Here is a 19,926-nt window from a genome sequence, read left to right as displayed (position 1 = left end):
TCCTAAGGAATATTGATATTCAAGGCTCCTGAACTAATAAGGAATCATGACCAATAAAATAAAAGGAAAGATATTGTTGTTTTGGTGATAGCATTTTAGATTGCAAGCTCCAAGAAGGCAGGAAGTATAACTTGACCAACCAGTACCTAATAAACACTTTCTAAAGAATCAAATTAAAAATAAGCACCTACTATGTACCCAGTGCACTGCACACATCTACCTACTGGCACAGTACTAGTTGCCTTTATGTAATAACACTCACAAATTTTCCCTAAGAATACTATGTACCAGGCATCATTTCCAAAACACTTTTATACATACACATATCAACTAATACAACAATCTTCATAGTATTCTCTGAGCTAAGTATTATTGGCATCACTGTTTTATAGATGAAAAAACTGGGACATGGAAAGTATAAGTACTTCTGCCTATGGAAACACAGTTAAGTGATAAAGCCAGAATTCAAACCCACATTTCATTCTTCCTCAAAACTAAGGATAATGCTTTTCCAACTCACTTTTTAAAAAACATATGGAGATATAAAAGGCCTCTTGCAAAAAGCATACTTTTTGTTTGTTTTTGGTGTGCATTTAGCAGCTGAGAAATAAGAGCTCAAAGTAGACCACTGACTTTCAAATTGTAATCTTCAGAGAGAGAGATACATGTTTTATCCTGACACCAAAACACACATGTAAATACATGCATAACTGAAACAACTGTTTCATGAAATATTTATCTTTACATTTACAATTTACTCTTACTTCTGTAATTGTTGATTGTAACCCATTAATGAGAGATGATCCATGGTATAAAAAATCTCAATTCTAGACAAACTTGAAGATTCCCATCATGATCTTTATTATGGCAGACATAGTGCTAGGCATTTTATAGCCATGATATTATTAATAACAGCAGCTCGCTGTGAGGTCGGTTCTATGAAAACCCCTATTTTACAGGTAAGGAAACAGCTCAGAAAGAAAGCAATTTACAGCAATCCCTAATCCATGGCAGAGACAATGGAGCTCACCACACATTCCGTCTGCCCCCCCCGTTTCCCAGTCTCTAGTTAGGTGGGATAATGTGACTATTTCTGGCCTATAAGCTATAGAAAAAAATGACAGATTGGGACATAGGCAGACATGACCTAATGGCTTCCAGGCTCAGAGAGCTGGCACATGACATCCCAGCCATCCCTTCCCCCTGCCACGGTGCCCAGACAGTACAGATGGTGCAGTCCAAGGCAGTGGAAGCTTTATAGGCGTGGGTCCCTGAATGACTAAAGGAGGAGAGTACCTTCCCCTCACTGACCCATATGGGTGGGACGCATGGTATGAGTGAGCAAACTTTTATCAGATTAAATGAGCTTTGTAAATTTTTTATTTTTTTTTATTTTGAAATAAATTCAAAGTTATAGAACAGTTGCACAAACAATACTAACCCCATACAAAGAATTCCATCATACCCTGAACCCCCTCCCCCGATAGCTCAATCCACCAATTTTAACATGCTGTCACATCGCTATTTCTTTCCGTCCCTCCCTCCCTATCTATCATCCATCATCTATTGCTCTGTCTTCTGAACATGAGAGCTAGCTGCACACATCCTTGAACATACACTATAATTCACGTATACACTTCCCATGAACAAGAACATTCTTTTATGCAAACCCATTAAGCACAGCTATGAAGTACAAGAGATTCAACAATGATACAAAGCTTACATTCTATATTTCCTTTACCTTATATCTCAGCTGTGTCCCTTTGAGGCACCCGTCCTCTATCCTCCAATCCCATCCAAGTTCATCCTTGGCATTCAATTGTCATCTATTTAGACTTTTTTTTTTTTTTTCAGTTGTGGAAACATATATACAGCCTAAATCTTCCCATTCCAACCCCTCCCTAGCCTTCCATTAGTGGGATTAATCACATTTAGAATGTTGTAATGCTCTTCCCACTATCCATTACTAAAAATTTCCCTTCACCTCAAACAGCAACTCCACACTCATTTCTTAACTCCCCATTGCCCTTTCCCCCATTTCACTTAACCCAAACTCTATATTTCATCTCTATGGTTATATTCTCTGATAATTTCTTTGTGTTTGCTGTGGGGGTTAAAATTAACCTCTTAAATCCATATCAGTCTTGTTTTTCTTTGATACCACCTTCACTTCAACAGGACACATAAACTATGTTCCTATACTCCTCCATTCCCCCACCTTTATATAGTTGTCTAAAATTACATATTTTATATTGAGTTCAAAACCACTGATTCGTCATTAGAGTCTGTGTAATTTATATCACGTAGGAAGTAAACAGTGGAGTTATAGTTCAAAAATTATTGACTTCTATTTGTATTCCACTGTGGTTGGAGAATGTGTTTTGAGTATATTCAATTTTTTTTTTTTTTTTAATTTCTTGAGGCTTGTTTTATGTCCCTCAAATTTGAAGGAGAGTTTTGCTGGATAAAGTATTCTTGGTTGGAAATTCTTCTCTCTCAGAATTTTAAATAAGTCATGCCACTGCCTTCTCGCCTCCATGGTGGCCACTCAGTAGTCACTACTTAGTCTTATGTTGTTTCCTTTGTATGTGGTGAATTGCTTTTCTCTTGCTGCTTTCAGAACTTGCTCCTTCTCTTCAGTATTTGACAGTCTGATCAGAATATGTCTTGGAGTGGGTTTATTTGGATTTATTCTATTTGGAGTTAGCTGGGCATTTATGCTTTGTGTATTTATATTGTGTAGAAGGTTGGGAACGTTTTCCCCAACAATTTCTTTGAATACTCTTTCTAGACCTTTACCCTTCTCTTCCCCTTCTGGGACACCAATGAGTCTTAAGTTTGGACGTTTTATTTTATCTATCGGATCCCTGAGATCCCTTTCGATTTTTTCCTCCATTCTTTCTTTTGTTCTTTCATTTTCTGTTCTGTGGACTTCTAGGACACTGAGATGTTGTCCATCTTCCTCTAGTCTTGTATTGTGAATATCCAGAGTCTTTTTAATTTGGCCAACAGTTTCTTTTATTTCCATAAGATCTTCCATTTTTTTATTTACTCTTGCAATGTCTTCTTTATGCTCTTCTAGGGTCTTCTTTATGTCGCTTATATCCTGGGCCATGGTTTTCTTGATGTCCTTTAAATCCTTTGCCATGTTTTTGTTCCTCGATTGTAGTTCTTTGATTAGTTCTGCGAGGTACTTTGTCTCTTCTGATAACTTGATTTGTGTGTTTGGAGTTGGATTCTCCATATCGTCTGGTTTTATCACATGCATTGAGATTTTCTGTTGTTTTGGCGTCTTGGCATTTGCTCTGCTCGACAGGGTTCTTTCAAGTTGTAAAAAAAAAAAAAAAAAAAAACCTATCTAATTTTTTCAGAAACACCGTTTGGTGATGTACACTTTCTCTAACTAACCAGCAAATGGCGTCTCTGAGTCACGTATACCTCTCAAGTCAGTTCTCAACCTTGTACCTGCAGTGTGTGGGGAAATGATTCTTGTGGGGTCCAGCCGGAGAACTCAGCCTGGGTGTGTTGCTGGAGCCATCCGCCCTGAAGGCGGGGCACTTGTACAGGTGGCCAGGGAGGAAGGACAGTCTCAATATTCAAATCCCCCCGGTTCCCGGAGATTCAAGGCCACTGCAAGAGTCCAAGCCTTCATCTCATTTCAGCCCCAGCCCCTCTCTCGCTGTCCCACAAACCACCGGACTTGGCGTAGCATCCCTGGGTTCTCCTAGAGGGTCCCCCCGCCCAGCCGCAATCCTCCAGGACCTCTGCTGAGGGGATGTCGTGCTACGTCACCAGTGCATGCCGTCCCTCAAGGGAAACCCTGGGCTGCCGTGCCGTGCCGGAGCGCTTTCAGCATGATGCAAAAATGGCCGAATGGGGCATCTCAACACCCCCCTCCTCACACAGTTCCTCCTTCCCAGCTCTGGGACAACTGAGGGGGCTCTGGGCTGTGGGCAAAGCCCCGGGCAGGAGTTTACCCAGCCCTCCGGGGGGCCAGCTGCTAGCCACGGGGTTTCTTTCTGCTTCCGGCTCTCCCCTCCGTTCCCCGGGCCCCAGGGTATCTGCAGCAGGCTATCTTCCAGGCCAGACACTGAGAGGCCAGCCCAGCCCCCTCTTGCTGTGTTTTACTGCGTGGTTCCCATAATCACAGCTGCAGCCGCTCCTGGGTTTTTCCTTTTTTTTTTTTTTTTAAAAGAGCCTGCCGGTCTCCAAACGCCAAACCCTGGCTTTCCCAGGGCACCGCGCAGCTGCAGGACTTCCAGCCAGCTTACTCACTCGTTTCAGAATGCAGGTTCCCGGTTTCACCAAGTATACAACCCCTGGGAACTAGCAGATCTCATCCAGCTGGCGCATCGCTGTAATCGGTATTCTGGGTCACTCTCTGGTCCTTATCTAGTGTTTTTCACAGAGGTGTTCCTTTGCCCTGTCTCACCTAGCCGCCATCTTAGTTTCTCCAACACCAACTTTGTAAATTTTAACTCCTGAATATCTACACGCCCCGCACCCCTCATCTCTACAGTGACTCACTCATTTCAGGCCCCTACAATCTTTATTGATATCCTCAGCAAATGGATACTTACTTGCAGCATCCCTCCCTGCAATGTCTCCTCTACACTGCTACTGGAGTGATCTAACACATTCACACACACACATTCTCTCTCTCCCTCCGCCTCCTTCCCTCTTTCTCCTTTCCTCTCACACACACACACACACACACACACACACACACACACATACACCCCATATAAATAAAATCCAAATTCAACAAGGCATACAAGGCCCTTCTGGATTTGGCCTCAACAACTGCCCATCTCTCCACCTCATTCCAGGTCCTCAGGCAGACCAAAACACCTTCCAATCTCCAGTGTGTCATGCCTCTTGTGCCTCTTCAGTTTTTGTTACCATTAGTTGAAATGTCTCTCTACTCCCCAGACTTGGTCTTTCAAGCCTTATTCTGATTTTACCTCCCACAAGAATTCTTCCCTGACTCCTACAAGCAGACCTAAATCCTCTTGGCCCCTCAGAACCTTCATTTAGAGCAATGATATTTTCACAGCACTGGTTTTACAACATTTCCTAATTGTTTTGTACCTGCTTTCCAACCAGAATGTAAAAGCCTTAGAAACAAACCTTAGGAACAGTATGTTAGGTTCAGAGCCGTTCAAGAATCCACACAAATGCAGCGAGTCATGGTTTAAGTAGAGAGTTTAAGGTTTATTAGAGGAAGAAAGCAGAAGAAAGCAGGTGGGAGCCATCAGAAAAGAAAGAAAGGAAAAACGGCTCTGGCGCTCTATCTGAGAGCAGCATTTTAAAGGAAAAACCCACGCTGGGAGGGAAAGGTGTTGGGGGAGAAGGGTGCCTGCTGAGTGTGTCCTGTGCCTTGATTGGGTGGGTGTCTATCAATTTTTAAGCTGGTAGGTTGTTAGGATTCTAGCCCAGTATTCTTCTTAGAAAAGCAGCTACGTTATCTATCTAGGGAGAGCAGGCCTTTTCAGTTGTTCATCTTTTTGGACATATCTGACCTTGCTTTTACCCACCTTTTGGGACCGGGGCACCACTGTGGTGGGGACAGCCTTAAACAGCCTTCATTCTTTAGTTTATGGGGCGCCTGTTTTCTGTGAGATAAGCAGCAGGGCCCCTGGGTCAGACATTCCTTCTATTTGTTAGACTCTTTTTTCTGGGGTCTGACACAGTAGGTCCTCAAATTTGTTAGAACGAATAGCTGGCAACATACAAACACATTTTTTTTTCCTGAAACACCAAGTTTCAGGATCAGCCCTTAAGAAAAATTCAGACTCCACACACTTCAATTTGAATACGCCAGTGAGACTATTAAATTTGGAGGCCAAATTTTTCTTACAAGCCTGCTTTTGAGTTTCAGAAGTTAACTATGAATGATCTACACTCTGACTGGGAAAATCAGTCCCTTGCTCATATATATCTAACTTAAAAACTACAAAGACTGGTTCTTAAAATATATTCTATCCCTTTGGAAACCTTCGGTATGTTAACAAATGTTTTTCAAAGTTTTGTTCTGTTAAGCTGCTATTGTAATCAAAAGCTCTCTTAAGCAGACTGTGTCAGAAATACTAAATGCTGGAGACCTTCAGAACTTTGTCTTGAGTGAGCCAATTTAAGCATTGTATGCAAATATAAAGCTACAAATCGCAAAGGGGAGGGATTTAGCACAAACCGCTCCGAGGAAAGGAAAAACAGTTTCTGTCCAAATGGGGAAAAAGCAACTGGAAAGATTTTCACCAGTTGCAAAATATTTTATTATCTCTTTCTGCTAGGCCAAGCAATGGTGGGAGAGCTGGGAACTTGGAAAAGCAAATGCTCTAAAAAATTAAGCAATTCTAGTTTTCTCACTAAAGCAGATTCAAGTCAGAGTTAAAGAAAGTCTTCGATTAAGCATTTTTTTATTTTTTCACTCAAAGTTAGCATGAAAGTTCAAGTTTCCAACATCTTAAAAGGGCTTTATTTTATAGGTGAAAAGGTTCCAGATGAATTGAAAGGATGACAGTCTACTGTGAGAAGACCAAAGTAAGTGGTACTGGAAACATGTTAGAACTGCTTGAAAAGGTACTAAACTCTACCACTATGGTCATTGTGACCCTAATTAGGAATTTTCTTTTTTAAAAATGTGTGGTCTGGAATGCTCATACTTCTGTGGAGATTATACTACCATAGAGATAATTATTTGTGTGATTGGGAAATACTCTTCTTCCATGTGGTTCTCATATTTAAAAGCCCAACGGTTCAGCCCACGAGAGATCTGAACAAAGAAACATTGATCCGATGGCAATTTCCTAAGAGAAGAAAATAAACAACCCACTTTTGCGTTGCAAATCCTTGTCTATAGACCAAGGGCAAATGTCACAACCCTGCCCATCACCTTTCAGAATTTATCCAGGTTGAGCAGCAATTATCTATAAATAATGACTAACCTCTGCACCAAGGGAAATTGGCTCTGTGCTTCAGAAACCCATCCTGTCCTGAGTAGGGGGAGTCCTGTGAAGTTTTACACTCAAGGAGAGAGGCAAATTGTTCGGTTAGAACTCAGATAGTTCAAAGGATGCTTGCTACATGTCATGAATTAGATCTTAGTAGGAATGAATATTTTTAAGCCTGCAAAATATAGCCCTGAGTAAAAGGCTTTTTCTTTTTCCCAATATACCCAATAACATGGGTCACCATTTCTCTCAGGAGTCGAGATTTTGTAAATCAAAATTTACAAAGGATAAGGGCTTCTGGCATGGAACACTAGATCACACCTCAGGTGAGAGTCTCTCATTATGAAATCATATAGAAACCTTGTATAAAATAAACGAAGGAGGAAAATCTAGAACTACATCATAGTTATCATTTTGCTTTACTTTAACCTACCTTGACTATTTAAAACATGGCACAGAAAGATATCAGGCTGGGAACCATCTTTAAAGCAGTTTTTTAGAACTACAATTTGAAACATTAAAAAATGTATTACAAGAACTATACCAGCTCCACAGCCCTTTACGCTAAGTTAATTTTAGAACAAGATCAACTGCGATACACAAATAACCACACATAGATAATAAAAGATGATGTAATTAAGGCTTACAAAAAAATTTCAAACTTAAGAAACCATAGACTAACATCTGAAAGCAGCTTTCTTAGCTTCTGTTACTCTATCAAGATTTTAGTTTTATTCTGGGTTTTTACCACTACTTATCTTCCTTCTCAGGACCCCATTATGTTTAGTTATAAGCATTATGACAGGATGTGAAAGGAAATTTTAAATAAAACCTGCCTCACTTTAGGGCACATGTCACTCTTTCCCCTTAAAGCAGTTACTAGACTAGGAAGAGCCAGGCAGAGCCTCAGCTTTCTAGAGTTGCGAATTCATGCACTGGCTTGGATTGAAGAGAGGTGGTTAAGCTTTTTCTCCCTCCCCAAAAGAACAAATCAGGATCCTAACTCTGAGGAAGTCACAACACCAAAGAGTAAAAGGAACTGAAGATCAATCCAGGTTGTGGGGGAACTGCTAAAGGTGAAAAAGGAAAGAGTATTACTTATTTTTTCAATATAGGAAAAAGAAAACAACTAGTCACCGCAATTAACTCCTATGATATCTTAAATTCTATACAACCTACTTATGGGTATTTCTGCCATGAATGCAGAAATAGAAATTTCTCAATGTGTTAAGCCTTTAAACCCACTCAAATTTGGACCTGCCCTACTCTGTTCATCATCACAAAAACTATAAAGTGTGGCACTGCACAAGAATTGAATCTTGGAACTGACAAACTTCAGTCATTCCTATACCACCTTTACGATCTTACCATACCCATTAACCATTACAATCACTGTTCACCTAATTAAAAAAAAAAAAACAAAAAAACTTAAACTCTACTTTAGTACCATTCTAAGCAACACTATACATGAAGTCATAGATCTGATATTCTAATTGTTTTCACTATAGAACTAGTAAATAAAAACTCTCACACACCAGAGTGATACAAAATCCATACTGGAATGCTCCCTTCAGCAGTGAATATGCTAAAAATGTAACAGAGACCACACAATGAGAAAATCTAGTCCCAAACCCTTCATGCCAGTTAAGGAAACAGACTCAAAGAGGGGCTCTAACTTGCTCAAGGACACCCAGCAAATGGTGGCAAGGTCTAGAGTGGAATCTAGGAGTCAGTCTAACGGTGGTCCCACCAGAGTGGAATCTCCCAAAGGGTGAGCTACAGAGAATCAGAAACTTGGCATAGGGGGTGTCCACCAACAAATGAAACTTAAGCAGTTGGCAACCCTTTGCACACGCAGATCTGGGTTGTTCACTTTCTCTGGAAAAGAACACACACAAAGTGGTACTTGCCAGCTGACTCTTTCAAAGATTGTCCGGACCGGGTAAAATAAATCTGTTGTTTCCTTCCTGAAGACTTCTGTGGTTTTGCCCGACTCATTGAACCACAAGGCATACTGCCAAAGACAAAAAAGTCTCCTGGATCAGTTTCCCATTTTTTGATCCAACAGTATCCTAGCCACTGGGCCCCCATCCCCATTGCCAGACTTATGCAGGCTCATAGGATTTCAGGGGGAAGATTTTCCATCTCCAAATTTTAAGACAGCTTTGGAAACAGGTCGGAAGTTTCCCCTACAGAGTCACTTTTGTACTTCCCAGATACCCAGAAGGCAGGTTTTATTTTCAAGTGATAATTTGTGTCTATTGTGTGCCCAGCAATGTTTTATACACTATTCCATAAACAGGTTATAAGAGGAGGTAAAATGACATAGTTCCCCTCTTGGAAGTTGCCAATCCAGGTGAGGTTAGCCTTGTAGCTAATAGCCAACGTTATTAAACATTATTATATGCCAGACACTGTCATGTCCTTAAAATGCACTATTTTATTGAATCCTCACAACCATTTACTATGATTATCCTCATTTTATAGATGAAACAACTGAGGCATACAGATGTTATGTGACTCGTCTAAGGTCAAATGGCAAGTAGATGGTAAAGTTCAGACTCAAGCCCAGACTGGTTGACTCCAGAGCCCTGAACCTTTTTTTTTTTTAAACATTTTTTTTTATTTTGAAATAAATTCAAAGTTACATGAATAGTTGCAAAAACAATACTAGCTCCATATATAGAATTCCATCATACCCTGACCCCCCTCCCCCGACAGCTCAATCCACCAACTTTAACACGCTGTCACATCTGTTTCTTTCCCTCCCTCCCTCCCTCCCTATCATCCATCATCTATTGCTGTTTTCTGAACATATGAAAGTTAGCTGCACACATTCTTGAACATACACTATAATTCACGTATATACTCCCATGAAAAAGAACATTCTTTTATGTAATTCCATTAAGCGCAGCTAAGAAATATAAGAGATTCAACAATGATACAAAGCTCACATTCTATATTTCCTTTTCCTTATGTCTCAACTGTGTCCCTTTGAGGCACTTGTCCTCTATCCTCCAATCCGATCCAAGTTCATCCTTAGCACTCAATTGTCATCTAGTTAGACTTTTGTTTTTTTTTTTCCTTTTTTTCAGTTGTGGAAACATATATACAGCCTAAATCTTCCCATTCCATCCCCTCCCTAGCCTTCCATTAGTGGGATTAATCACATTTAGAATGTTGTAATGCTCTTTCCCACCATCCATTACTAGAAACTTCCCTTCACCTCAAACAGCAACCCTACACTCATTTCTTAACTCCCCATTGCCCCTTCCCCCATTTCTCTTAACCCAAAGTCTACTTTTCATCTCTATTGTTATATTCTCTGATAATTTCTTTGTGTTTACTGTGGGGCTTAAAATTAACCTCTTAAATCCCTATCAATCTTGTTTTTCTTTGATACCACCTTCACTTCAATAGGGCACATAAACTATGTTCCTGTACTCCTCCATTCCCCCACCTTTATACAGTTGTCTAAAATTACATTTTTACATTGAGTTCAAAACCACTGATTTGTCCTTAGAGTTTGTGTATTTTTTATCATGTAGGAAGTAAATAGTGGAGTTACAGTTCAAAAATTGTTGACTTCTATTTGTATTCCATTGCCGGAGAATGTGTTTTGTGTATATTCAATTTTTTTTTTTTTAATTTCTTGAGGCTTGTTTTATGTCCCAGCTTATGGTCCCTTCTGGAGGAAGATCCATGATCACTAAAGAAAAATGAGTGTCCTGGTGATTTGGGATGTAAGGTACTATATATGTCTGTTAAAATTCTCTATATCTCTTTCTCCTTTCTTTATCTCTCTGTTGGTAGGGCTCCCTTTAGAATCTGAAGTAGGGCAGATCTTTTATTGGCAAAGTCTCTCAGCATTTGTCTGTGAAAAATTTAAGCTCTCCCTCAAGTTTGAAGGAGTTTTGCTGGATAAAGTATTCTTGGTTGGAAATTTTTCTCTCTCAGAATTTTAAATATGTCATGCCACTGCCTTCTCGCCTCCATGGTGGCCGCTGAGTAGTCACAACTTAGTCTTATGTTGTTTCCTTTGTATGTGGTGAATTGCTTTTCTCTTGTTGCTTTCAGAACTTGCTTCTTCTCTTCAGTATTTGACAGTCTGATCAGAATATGTCTCGGGGTGGGTTTATTTGGATTTATTCTATTTGGAGTTCGCTGGGCATTTATGCTTTGTGTATTTATATTGTGTAGAAGGTTGGTGAAGTTTTCCCCAACAATTTCTTTGAATACTCTTTCTAGACCTTTACCCTTCTCTTCCCCTTCTGGGACACCAATGAGTCTTAAGTTTGGACGTTTTATTTTATCTATTGTATCCCTGAGACCCCTTTCGATTTTTTTGATTTTCTCCATTGTTTCTTTTGTTCTTTCATTTTCTGTTCTGTGGACTTCTAGGACACTGAGATGTTATTCATCTTCCTCTAGTCTTGTATTGTGAATATCCAGAGTCTTTTTAATTTGGCCAACAGTTTATTTCCATAAGATCTTCTATTTTTTTAATTTACTCTTGCAATGTCTTCTTTATGCTCTTCTAGGGTCTTCTTTATGTCACTTATATCCTGGGCCATGGTTTTCTTGATGTCCTTTAAATCCCTTGCCATATTTTCATTTCTCGATTGTAGTTCTTTGATTAATTGTGCGAGGTAGAGTGTTTCTTCCGAAATCTTGATTTGTGTGTTTGGAGTTGGATTCTCCATATCGTCTGGTTTTATCATATGCATTAAGATTTTCTGTTGTTTTTGGCCTCTTGGCATTTGTTTTGCTTGACAGGGTTCTTTCAAGTTATAACAAAAAAAAGGATATCAATCTAATTTTTCAGAGATATAGTTTGGTGACGTACACTTTCTCTAACTAACCAGCAGAAGGCATCTGTGAGTCACCTATATCCCTCGTCAGTTCACAACCTTGTTCCTGCGGTGTGTGGGGAAATGATTCTTGTGGGTTCAGTTGGAGAACACAGTTTGGGTGTGTTGCTGGAGCCGTCCGCCCTGAATGTGGGGCATGTGTATGGGTGGCCAGGGAAGAAGGGCAGTTCTAATGTTCAAATCCCCCTGGTTCCAGGAGATTCCAGGCCGCCACAAGAGTCTAAGCCTTCATTTCAGTTCAGCCCCAGACCCTCTCTCTCACTGCTCTGCAAACCACTGGACTTGGTGTAGCACCCCTGGGTTCTCCGAGCAGGTCCCCCCTCCCAGCTGTGATCCTCCAGGAGCTCGGCCGAGGGAATGCCGTGCTACGTCACCAGTGCGCGCCGTCCCTCAAGGGAAGCCCTGGGCCGCCAGGCCGTGCACGGCGTGCTCTCAGCTCGTTTCAGAATGCAGAATGTCTGAGGCTGTCTTTACTGCAACGCCTTGCGGGCTGAGAACAGCTGAGGTTTTCTCCACAGAGAGAGAGGGACAGAAAAATTCCCAGGTTCACCTGTCAGCCGGAGATAGCACCCGATCCTCTGGGCTCCCTATCCTGAGACAGATATGTCCCCCGATTCTCCCAAGGTCCGTTGTCACCAAAAGCCTCTGTCTGCTTGTTGAGGATTCACTGTCTGTACTGAGCAGTTAATATTAAAACCTCACTTGGAGCTGGGCTGAGAGAGTGCAAGGCACGGCTTCCGTGAGGGAGGGGCTCTCGGATCTAGGCTCTCTGCTCTCAGCATGGGTCCGCAGTTTTACTTACAGATTTTATGCTGTGATCTCGGGCATTCCTCCCAATTCAGGTTGGTGGATGATGAGTGGGCAGTCACGTTTGTCTCCCCGCTGTTATTCCAGGTTATTTACTGGTTTTTTGTTCATTTATGAATTGTTCTGGGGGAGACTAAGTCTTCCACTTCTCTCTATGCCGCCATCTTCCCAGAATCCCTGAACCTTTTTAAAGCATACTACAAGGAAACATGGAAGTATAACGTGAAGTCTGTATATCTGATTTCTTATTAAGTGAACTTGTTATTTGTGTTAGAGATGTCTAAAACTAGGGCACCTGTGAAGTTTAACAATATAGCAATTCTAGGAATGCCACTGCCACTTTATATTGATTGAGGGAGGGGTTTGCTCTTTGTGATCTGAAGCTATTCAGTTTGCAGTACCTGGATGTCAAGAAACTCCATCACATAACATAGATGTGTACTGCTCTTCATCATCTAAGTCAACTTCAGGTGGCCTTCTTCTGTTACAACTTATGGGATTCAAAACAGTAGTATTAATAACCGCAGGGGAAAAAGAGGTCCACATTAAAACCAATTTAATGCTTAGAAGCCACTTCCCTGCTTGATCTAATCATTAAATCTACACCTGTCACCAATTCAGAGTACTGCTTTAGGCATTAGTCGGAAATATAGCTCTATGGAACTCATCCACAAGTAGCCGGTAGACTAAAATTTTTTTGAAAGAAAGATTAAAGAATTAATTTGACCTGCTAAAAAGAACATGGTATATTGTAGAAATATGAAATCAAAAATTATTTTAATACTTTCAATTGTAATTTATTTCATATTTATTATAGTTTGCATGAGAGAGTCATGAATTACCTTAACTGTTTACATGGATTGTTCCCTTTGGAAATTAGACACTGTTCAATGACAATGGCCACCACCTCGTGTTCTCTCCATTATGTACTTTAACCCAAAGTCTAATGGACCCAGGGACATTACATTCTCTCCTGTTTATCAACTTCTGATTTGTCAAGAGATAAAGAGATCTCAAAACTTAGGGCAGCTGTCAATCCATAAGCTCTCAATCATGACTGACTAGTCAATCTTTTAGACCAGTCTGGTCAAACCAGCCACTGCATCCCTGCACTCATCCCTCCACAGAAGAAACACATTTTCCAGTAGTGGGAGAGAGAATGTGTGTTCAGGGCCCAACTCCACAGGGCCCCACCCCCTCCTTATGAATGGAATTCGCTGGAGGTGGGCAATCCTGTGGGCTGCTCCGTCTCTACTCATTCTTCCCCCAGTAAGTTTCACTGTCAGCATTTTCCGTCCTTTCCCAGCTGGACCACCAAAGGGCATTTCTCTTCACCCTGGACACCCAGTCCACACCACCACCAATACCACCCTGCCTTTCCAAAGGCCTACCCCAGCACATCCCTCTCCCCTGCAACTGTACCCATCTGTCTTAATGTCTGAGAAAGTCTTTAGACTTTTCTCTTTCATAGAAGGTTAGGAAGCCCCTAAGCAAAATTTTCCTTACATGAACATCAGCTATAATCAACTGTTTTAAGCAAATAACTGGATAAGTGATTAGTTAGTTCAAAGAAAAACTAATTTACCATGGAAACATTCCTAAAAATGGACACAAAGCATTTGTCCTTATTACTCCTCACTCCCAAATTCCACTTACTTAGAAGAAAGTCACCATAACTGGGAAAAATGCCTCCCTCAGAGAGTCTAGGACCTCTAGCATGCCCATGATTCTGCCAGCTACGACCCACTCTGTTACAAGTTGTGGCACACTCACTGCAATGGTATTCCTAATCCCCCCTCTCCTGTTTAAACAGCAGCCACTAGGTAATCAAGTAGATACAAAGCAAGTGTTTAACTGAAAGCAAATTTGCTTCATAGATCTAAAAAAAAAAGAAAAGAAAGGAATGCGGCCATTGTGGTTATTTCTACAAAGCAGTGCTAAGCCTGCTCTGGGTACACCTGGGTTTTCCTGTTCAGATTTCAAAGCAGATCACTGGGAAAAGGAAGTATACCTTTCAGCATACTGGAGAGGTATTCTCCACAGCTTGCTGGCTAGCTTACCTCAAAACTTAAGAGTGGCAAGGCCTCCACTCCAATTTGATTTGCAAGTAATATGGTAATAAGGCCAGTACTCCCAATAAGTAGCCAAAACCTTTGCTAAACTAGAAGCCTCTCATCCCATTATCCATTAACATCACTGCACATATGCATCAGACCTGTATAAAGATTATTCTCTGAATAATTGATAATTTGTGACAAACAGTAAGTTGAAAGTTCAGAAACTGGAGTGAGTGGAAAACCCAAGAATATAAAAGACTAAACAAACACCAAGGATGTGATTAAACTCAAACTACTGAATGCCTCCACAACTCATTTGAGGCAGTGTATCTGAGAGAACAAGAAGCAGTTCAGAGTAGGCCTGATTTTGGTCCTGTAGCAGCCAGTATTTTGTTCTGTGACTTTAAGCAAGTTTACTAAGCTTTCTGAAGTCCTGTTTCCCCACTAAATCACTGCTTTTCAACTTGTTTCCAGCCTCAGAAAGTTTTGTTCAACTGAAATCTTTTCTGCAAGCCCAATATAACAGAATATTAAAGTAAATTTTTCACAGGGTGAAGCACAGTGGGTGAAATGGAAGACAGCAAACCACCCCCTCACCCCTGCCACAGGGATACTTCAGCAATGGCCCTTGGGAGGACTCCTCAAAGGACTGGGTCTGAAAAAAACATCACACCAGATATTCTTAGGTTCTGAGAGGGTCTGACTTTTTCCTACTTCTTCCTAAACTGGAGGAAGAGAAATTAGTTAATTCAATTTCTTCAATACTGTAAATGCTAATGACTTAAGTCTTGTTCATAATCAAAATTATAGGTCACACACCAAATCACTTTAGGCAAACATTGCATAGACTCCAAACCTTTCATCAATCAAGCAAAGCTAAAGCGGTAACAGAATTCAGCTATCTTGATAGAGTGGACGAAATCTACAAATGTAAGGAAGTAGGTCTCTCTAGACACACTATCTTCTGGACTGACAAGCAGAGATGGGGCAGTGGCTACAAGATGCTAAACACTCTCCAAAAATAAAAACCCTGCACTATGCAGTGGTGCTGAAATCCTCAGTCAGTTATTAGATCTGTTCTGGAGATACAGGCCTCCATGCCAAAATTATTTCCAGCTCCAAGCTCCCGAGTTTGAAACTTCCAGAACAGGGTGGAACCTCAACAACGATGGTGCTTCCCAGTGCTATGCAATCTAAGCTACCATGCTGCAATTCAACCTCAAACCCAACAAACAGCACAGCTAAAAGGAAATTCTTGAGCAAGGCCAAGCCCTTGGGAAGGAGGGAGGAGTCATCAACATGGGTCAGCTGGTCCCACAATCAAATTAGTATCAACCTGGCCATTGGTGACTTACTTTGCCACAAGGTAATCACCACCTCCAACCAGAGTTGACTGACTCAGTAAGCTTCCCTATTCTTATGTATGGTATTTAAGTAACGTCACACTTGCACACAGTTTAAAGATTTTCCCTCCCATCTTCTCCTTTCAGCCTATCACAACTACGAAGAATTTGGATTTCTGAGCCACTCTCAAACAATGCCTCATTATGTCATTAAATTGATGGGTAAATTCTAGTTTGTAATTATTTATTAATGAAATAGTGAAGTGCTCTATGGTAATCTCCCCATCCCCACCCCCAAAAAGAAACAGGACCCTCTGTCATCTAGGAAAAACCGATGCAAGAACTAGTGAAACTAAATACGCATTAAAGGACATATGGAAAGAACACTGTTCCAACATTTAGGGAAAATTGATCTTGGTTCACTGATATCAACATCTGTAAACAGACACAAAGAGGTAACTGTAAATTACCAAGAGCTGGGGACACAGGAGTGACCATGTAACTTCCACTGTTTCAATCTGAGTTACGGGTCCCCATCTCAAAGCAACTGGCAGCCAGTGTATAGTTAACTTTCCTTACTGCAGCATACTCAAAACATTAGCAAAATCAGATTAATTTTAAGACATATAATAAAGTGTAAAATCACTTACCCCAATAGCAAATAGCATCAACTGGCCTGCTAGGTGTGCTTTCAGAAGACTTTGCTCAAAAGACCCCAAAGTTTAAGAAACAAAGCCACTGATACACTGGATTAAAAGGCCAGCTCAGCTCCAAGAATTCAAATTCACTTAGACTTGTGGATTCTTTCCCCAAATAAAATTAGTGGCCAACGTAGGAGTCAATGGCCTCTCCCTGTATTCAAGTCTCCTCCTACCCATCCACCTCCTTTTAGAAATTAAAAAAGAGCTACCAGTCTCCAATCTGGCTCAAGAAATCTCAACCTACAAGATATTTTCATACTTGAGTTATAATAAGTCATTGAAAAGAAGAAAGATGAACAGTGGACAGCGTAATAACCCAGTGGCTAGAGCATTTTAAAGTTAAATCCAAAATTCTTTAACCTGGGCCAAAGCCAAAAAACAACAACAAAAAAAAACCCAAAAACAAACAGAAAAATCAAATCAATTTTCCATTCCTTTGAATTACTCTTTGGTATGGGTAGTGAGGGGTGGAGTTCATTCTCTGCCTGGTCCTAGCTGTTCACTTTGTCATTTGCTATCCCAAAGAACCTTCTATTTGCAGTCAACCCCCCAGGACTGCCCAAGAAGCTATATTCTAGTTAGTTCAGACACTCCATCTACAGGAGCTACTAAAATATCAGACTAGACGCTAAAACAGGTGACAAGTCCCTAAATTCTAATCTTTTTTTAATACTACATTTACTACAAACAACATTTAAATCTCTCAGTCCCCTGACTCAAACAGCCAATTCACCAAAGAACACAATAGTCACTGCTGTAAGTTAAAAAGAAAGAACTTACAAATTCTTTCTGCTTTGACCTACTGTGTCATGGCCCAAGAGGGTCAAGATTAAGAAGAAATCTTGATTGGGCCTCTCTTAAGTGGACAATCTGGTTAAGCTGAAGCTGAGGAGCAGAGGACTACTGAAGATGAATGGCCCCAACTAAATGCAAACATAAGTTATATCCCTTGGTACAGAACCGCCCAAAGATGGCAACACAGTGGGATCTAAAACCATAATGGTCATTTACCTAATGTAATCCACTGAGTAAATTTCTAGCACCAACCTGCAACTCCTCTGAATGTTATTCATCATCAGGAGGACCAGACCAGAATGAACTGTTGCAACACAGTCCTGCCTCCCTACACACACACACCCACAAAACTTCAAACTTAGGTCCTGTTGGTCATCTTTGTAGATCATGAGGGGCATATTATTATCACTTGCTCCATCCTTCAGCCCTAAATTCACACAGAACTGAAAACAAACGAGGATTTGTGTACAATACATGCAGTTTATAACAGCAGCATATAATACATATAATACCTAATCCCTTAATGAAAAATCAACATACCATTAAATTTTGAACACACAGGTCTTCAAAAATAGATTTATCTGCCAGAAGAAAACCAGGTGACCAATGCCTTTTCCTCTCCCACTCTCAGCAGGGTGACTTTTTTATTACAATATTTCAATAGTACTACTGAATATTGTAATTTCCATCTAGGAAAACCGATGGAATTAATCAAAAAGGAATATCACTTTCTACTTTTTTCCCCTGCTTGCTCTTTATTTTGCCAAGCTATTCTGAGCCCCACCCTCACCTCAGACTTTGTCTCTTTTCATTCTTCCCCTTTGCTCACTACACTTTGGCTTTTACTGTCCCTCCTCCCTAACCCCACCCCCTTCTCCCTGGAACATGCCAAGCTCATTCCAGCCAGTTTCTGCACTAACTGTTCTCTCAACCTGGAAGCCTCCTCATCTTTGCATGGCTGGCTCCTTTAAATTTAAAGCTCAGCTTAGGTGTCACCTTATAAGAAAGGTCTTCCTTGACTGCATACTTTTCAGGCACTTTCTATCAGATCACTCTTTTATTTTATTCAACACTTATCAAAATCTGATTTATTTGCATATTGTCTCTGTCCCCATCCCTCCCTCCCCATATAAGTTCCCTGAGCATGGAACTTTTTTGCTTTGTATGCCCAGTTCCTGAAACACTGGCTAGCACTTCGTATCCAGTCAATGAGTGTTGAATGAACGAATTTGGGACTTTTTATTCAATAGCAAACTAGGTTCCAATCAATAAACTTCATCCATGTCACCATTCTTTTCTAACAGCTAACCACACTGTTTTTGTACCATAAAGGCATTAAATATTGTTCTGTCAAGGCCTGTGAGTACTGACAAGTTAGGGTGTAAAATAATCTACCGATATGCACATCAAACTCAGTACAGGATTTATGAACAAATCTGCTAATCAGAAGACGCCTAAACTTTGGGCACTATTTCTTAAAGTTCTTCAGAAAGTACAGTTCCAGGCTTCCAAAGAAAGAAGGATTTCCAGAAAAAATGTTAACACCAAAACAGGAATCATTACACTTCACTAAGAAAACTGTATGACAAGATAGAGGAGTTACTTGAGGATATATTTTTTAAAACCAACAATATCAACAGAGACCTTCTATCCAAACATTCTTTGTTTTCTTAAAACAACTTTTTCACACTCATTGTAGTCTTCTTTAAAACATAAATAAACAGATCACAGTGTCTTATTGAAGACTACCGTATACACAAAGAAGCAGCTAAATAAGATGGAAAGCAGCAAAGCCAAGTGTCACTAAACGCTTGTGTGCCAGACACACACAGAGAGATAAAAGAGGTACAGTCCAACTGTGGAAACAAAAAAGGAATATGGGGTTTTCTGCTCTCTGAAGTGCATCATCAAGACTGGGTGGAGAAAAACAGAAAACAAGAATTAGCCCAACATCAAATAATTTTGTAAAGAGTTGACAACACGTAAATTCCTCACACAAAGTATTCAGGGCAGGAGACTTTGATTCCTGGACTATGAGGACATTTAGGAATCCTTGCAAGGGTTTGGAATTCCAGTATTCATAGGAGAAAATGCTCGTTATAATCGGGACCTACCAGGCGTTGAGAGGTACTCCGAATGTGACACACCTTATTAACTGAAGTACTACAAAGCTTGCATTTAAGATCTGGGATAGGGGCTGAACACCAAATTTAAAAGAGGTAATCAAAGTATTAAGTGCCAGTTTTACAAAAACAAAACAAATCACCATTACCACCCAGCCACAGTGAATTAAAGTGGAAATGAGGAGGAGGAGGGTGAGGGTGAGAGGTAGTGGAAAAAAAAATACATTGGTCACTCCGTCCCACTTCCTATACAGGATACAGGCAAAGCCTCCAGCC

At 40.5% G+C, this 19,926-nt stretch overlaps 1 protein-coding gene across 2 annotated transcripts in view; it reads right to left on the bottom strand.

Annotated features, from left to right (window-relative positions):
• Positions 1-19,926, bottom strand: part of DCUN1D3 (defective in cullin neddylation 1 domain containing 3) — a 40,280-nt gene that overhangs the window by 19,246 nt on the left and 1,108 nt on the right. The gene's annotated exons all lie outside the window — the stretch shown is intronic.

The sequence above is a fragment of the Choloepus didactylus genome, chromosome 21 (assembly GCF_015220235.1).
Source record: "Choloepus didactylus isolate mChoDid1 chromosome 21, mChoDid1.pri, whole genome shotgun sequence".
Classification (NCBI taxonomy): domain Eukaryota; kingdom Metazoa; phylum Chordata; class Mammalia; order Pilosa; family Megalonychidae; genus Choloepus; species Choloepus didactylus.
The sequence above is the reverse complement of the archived record's forward strand: the minus strand, read 5'-3'. Positions and strand labels throughout refer to the sequence as shown.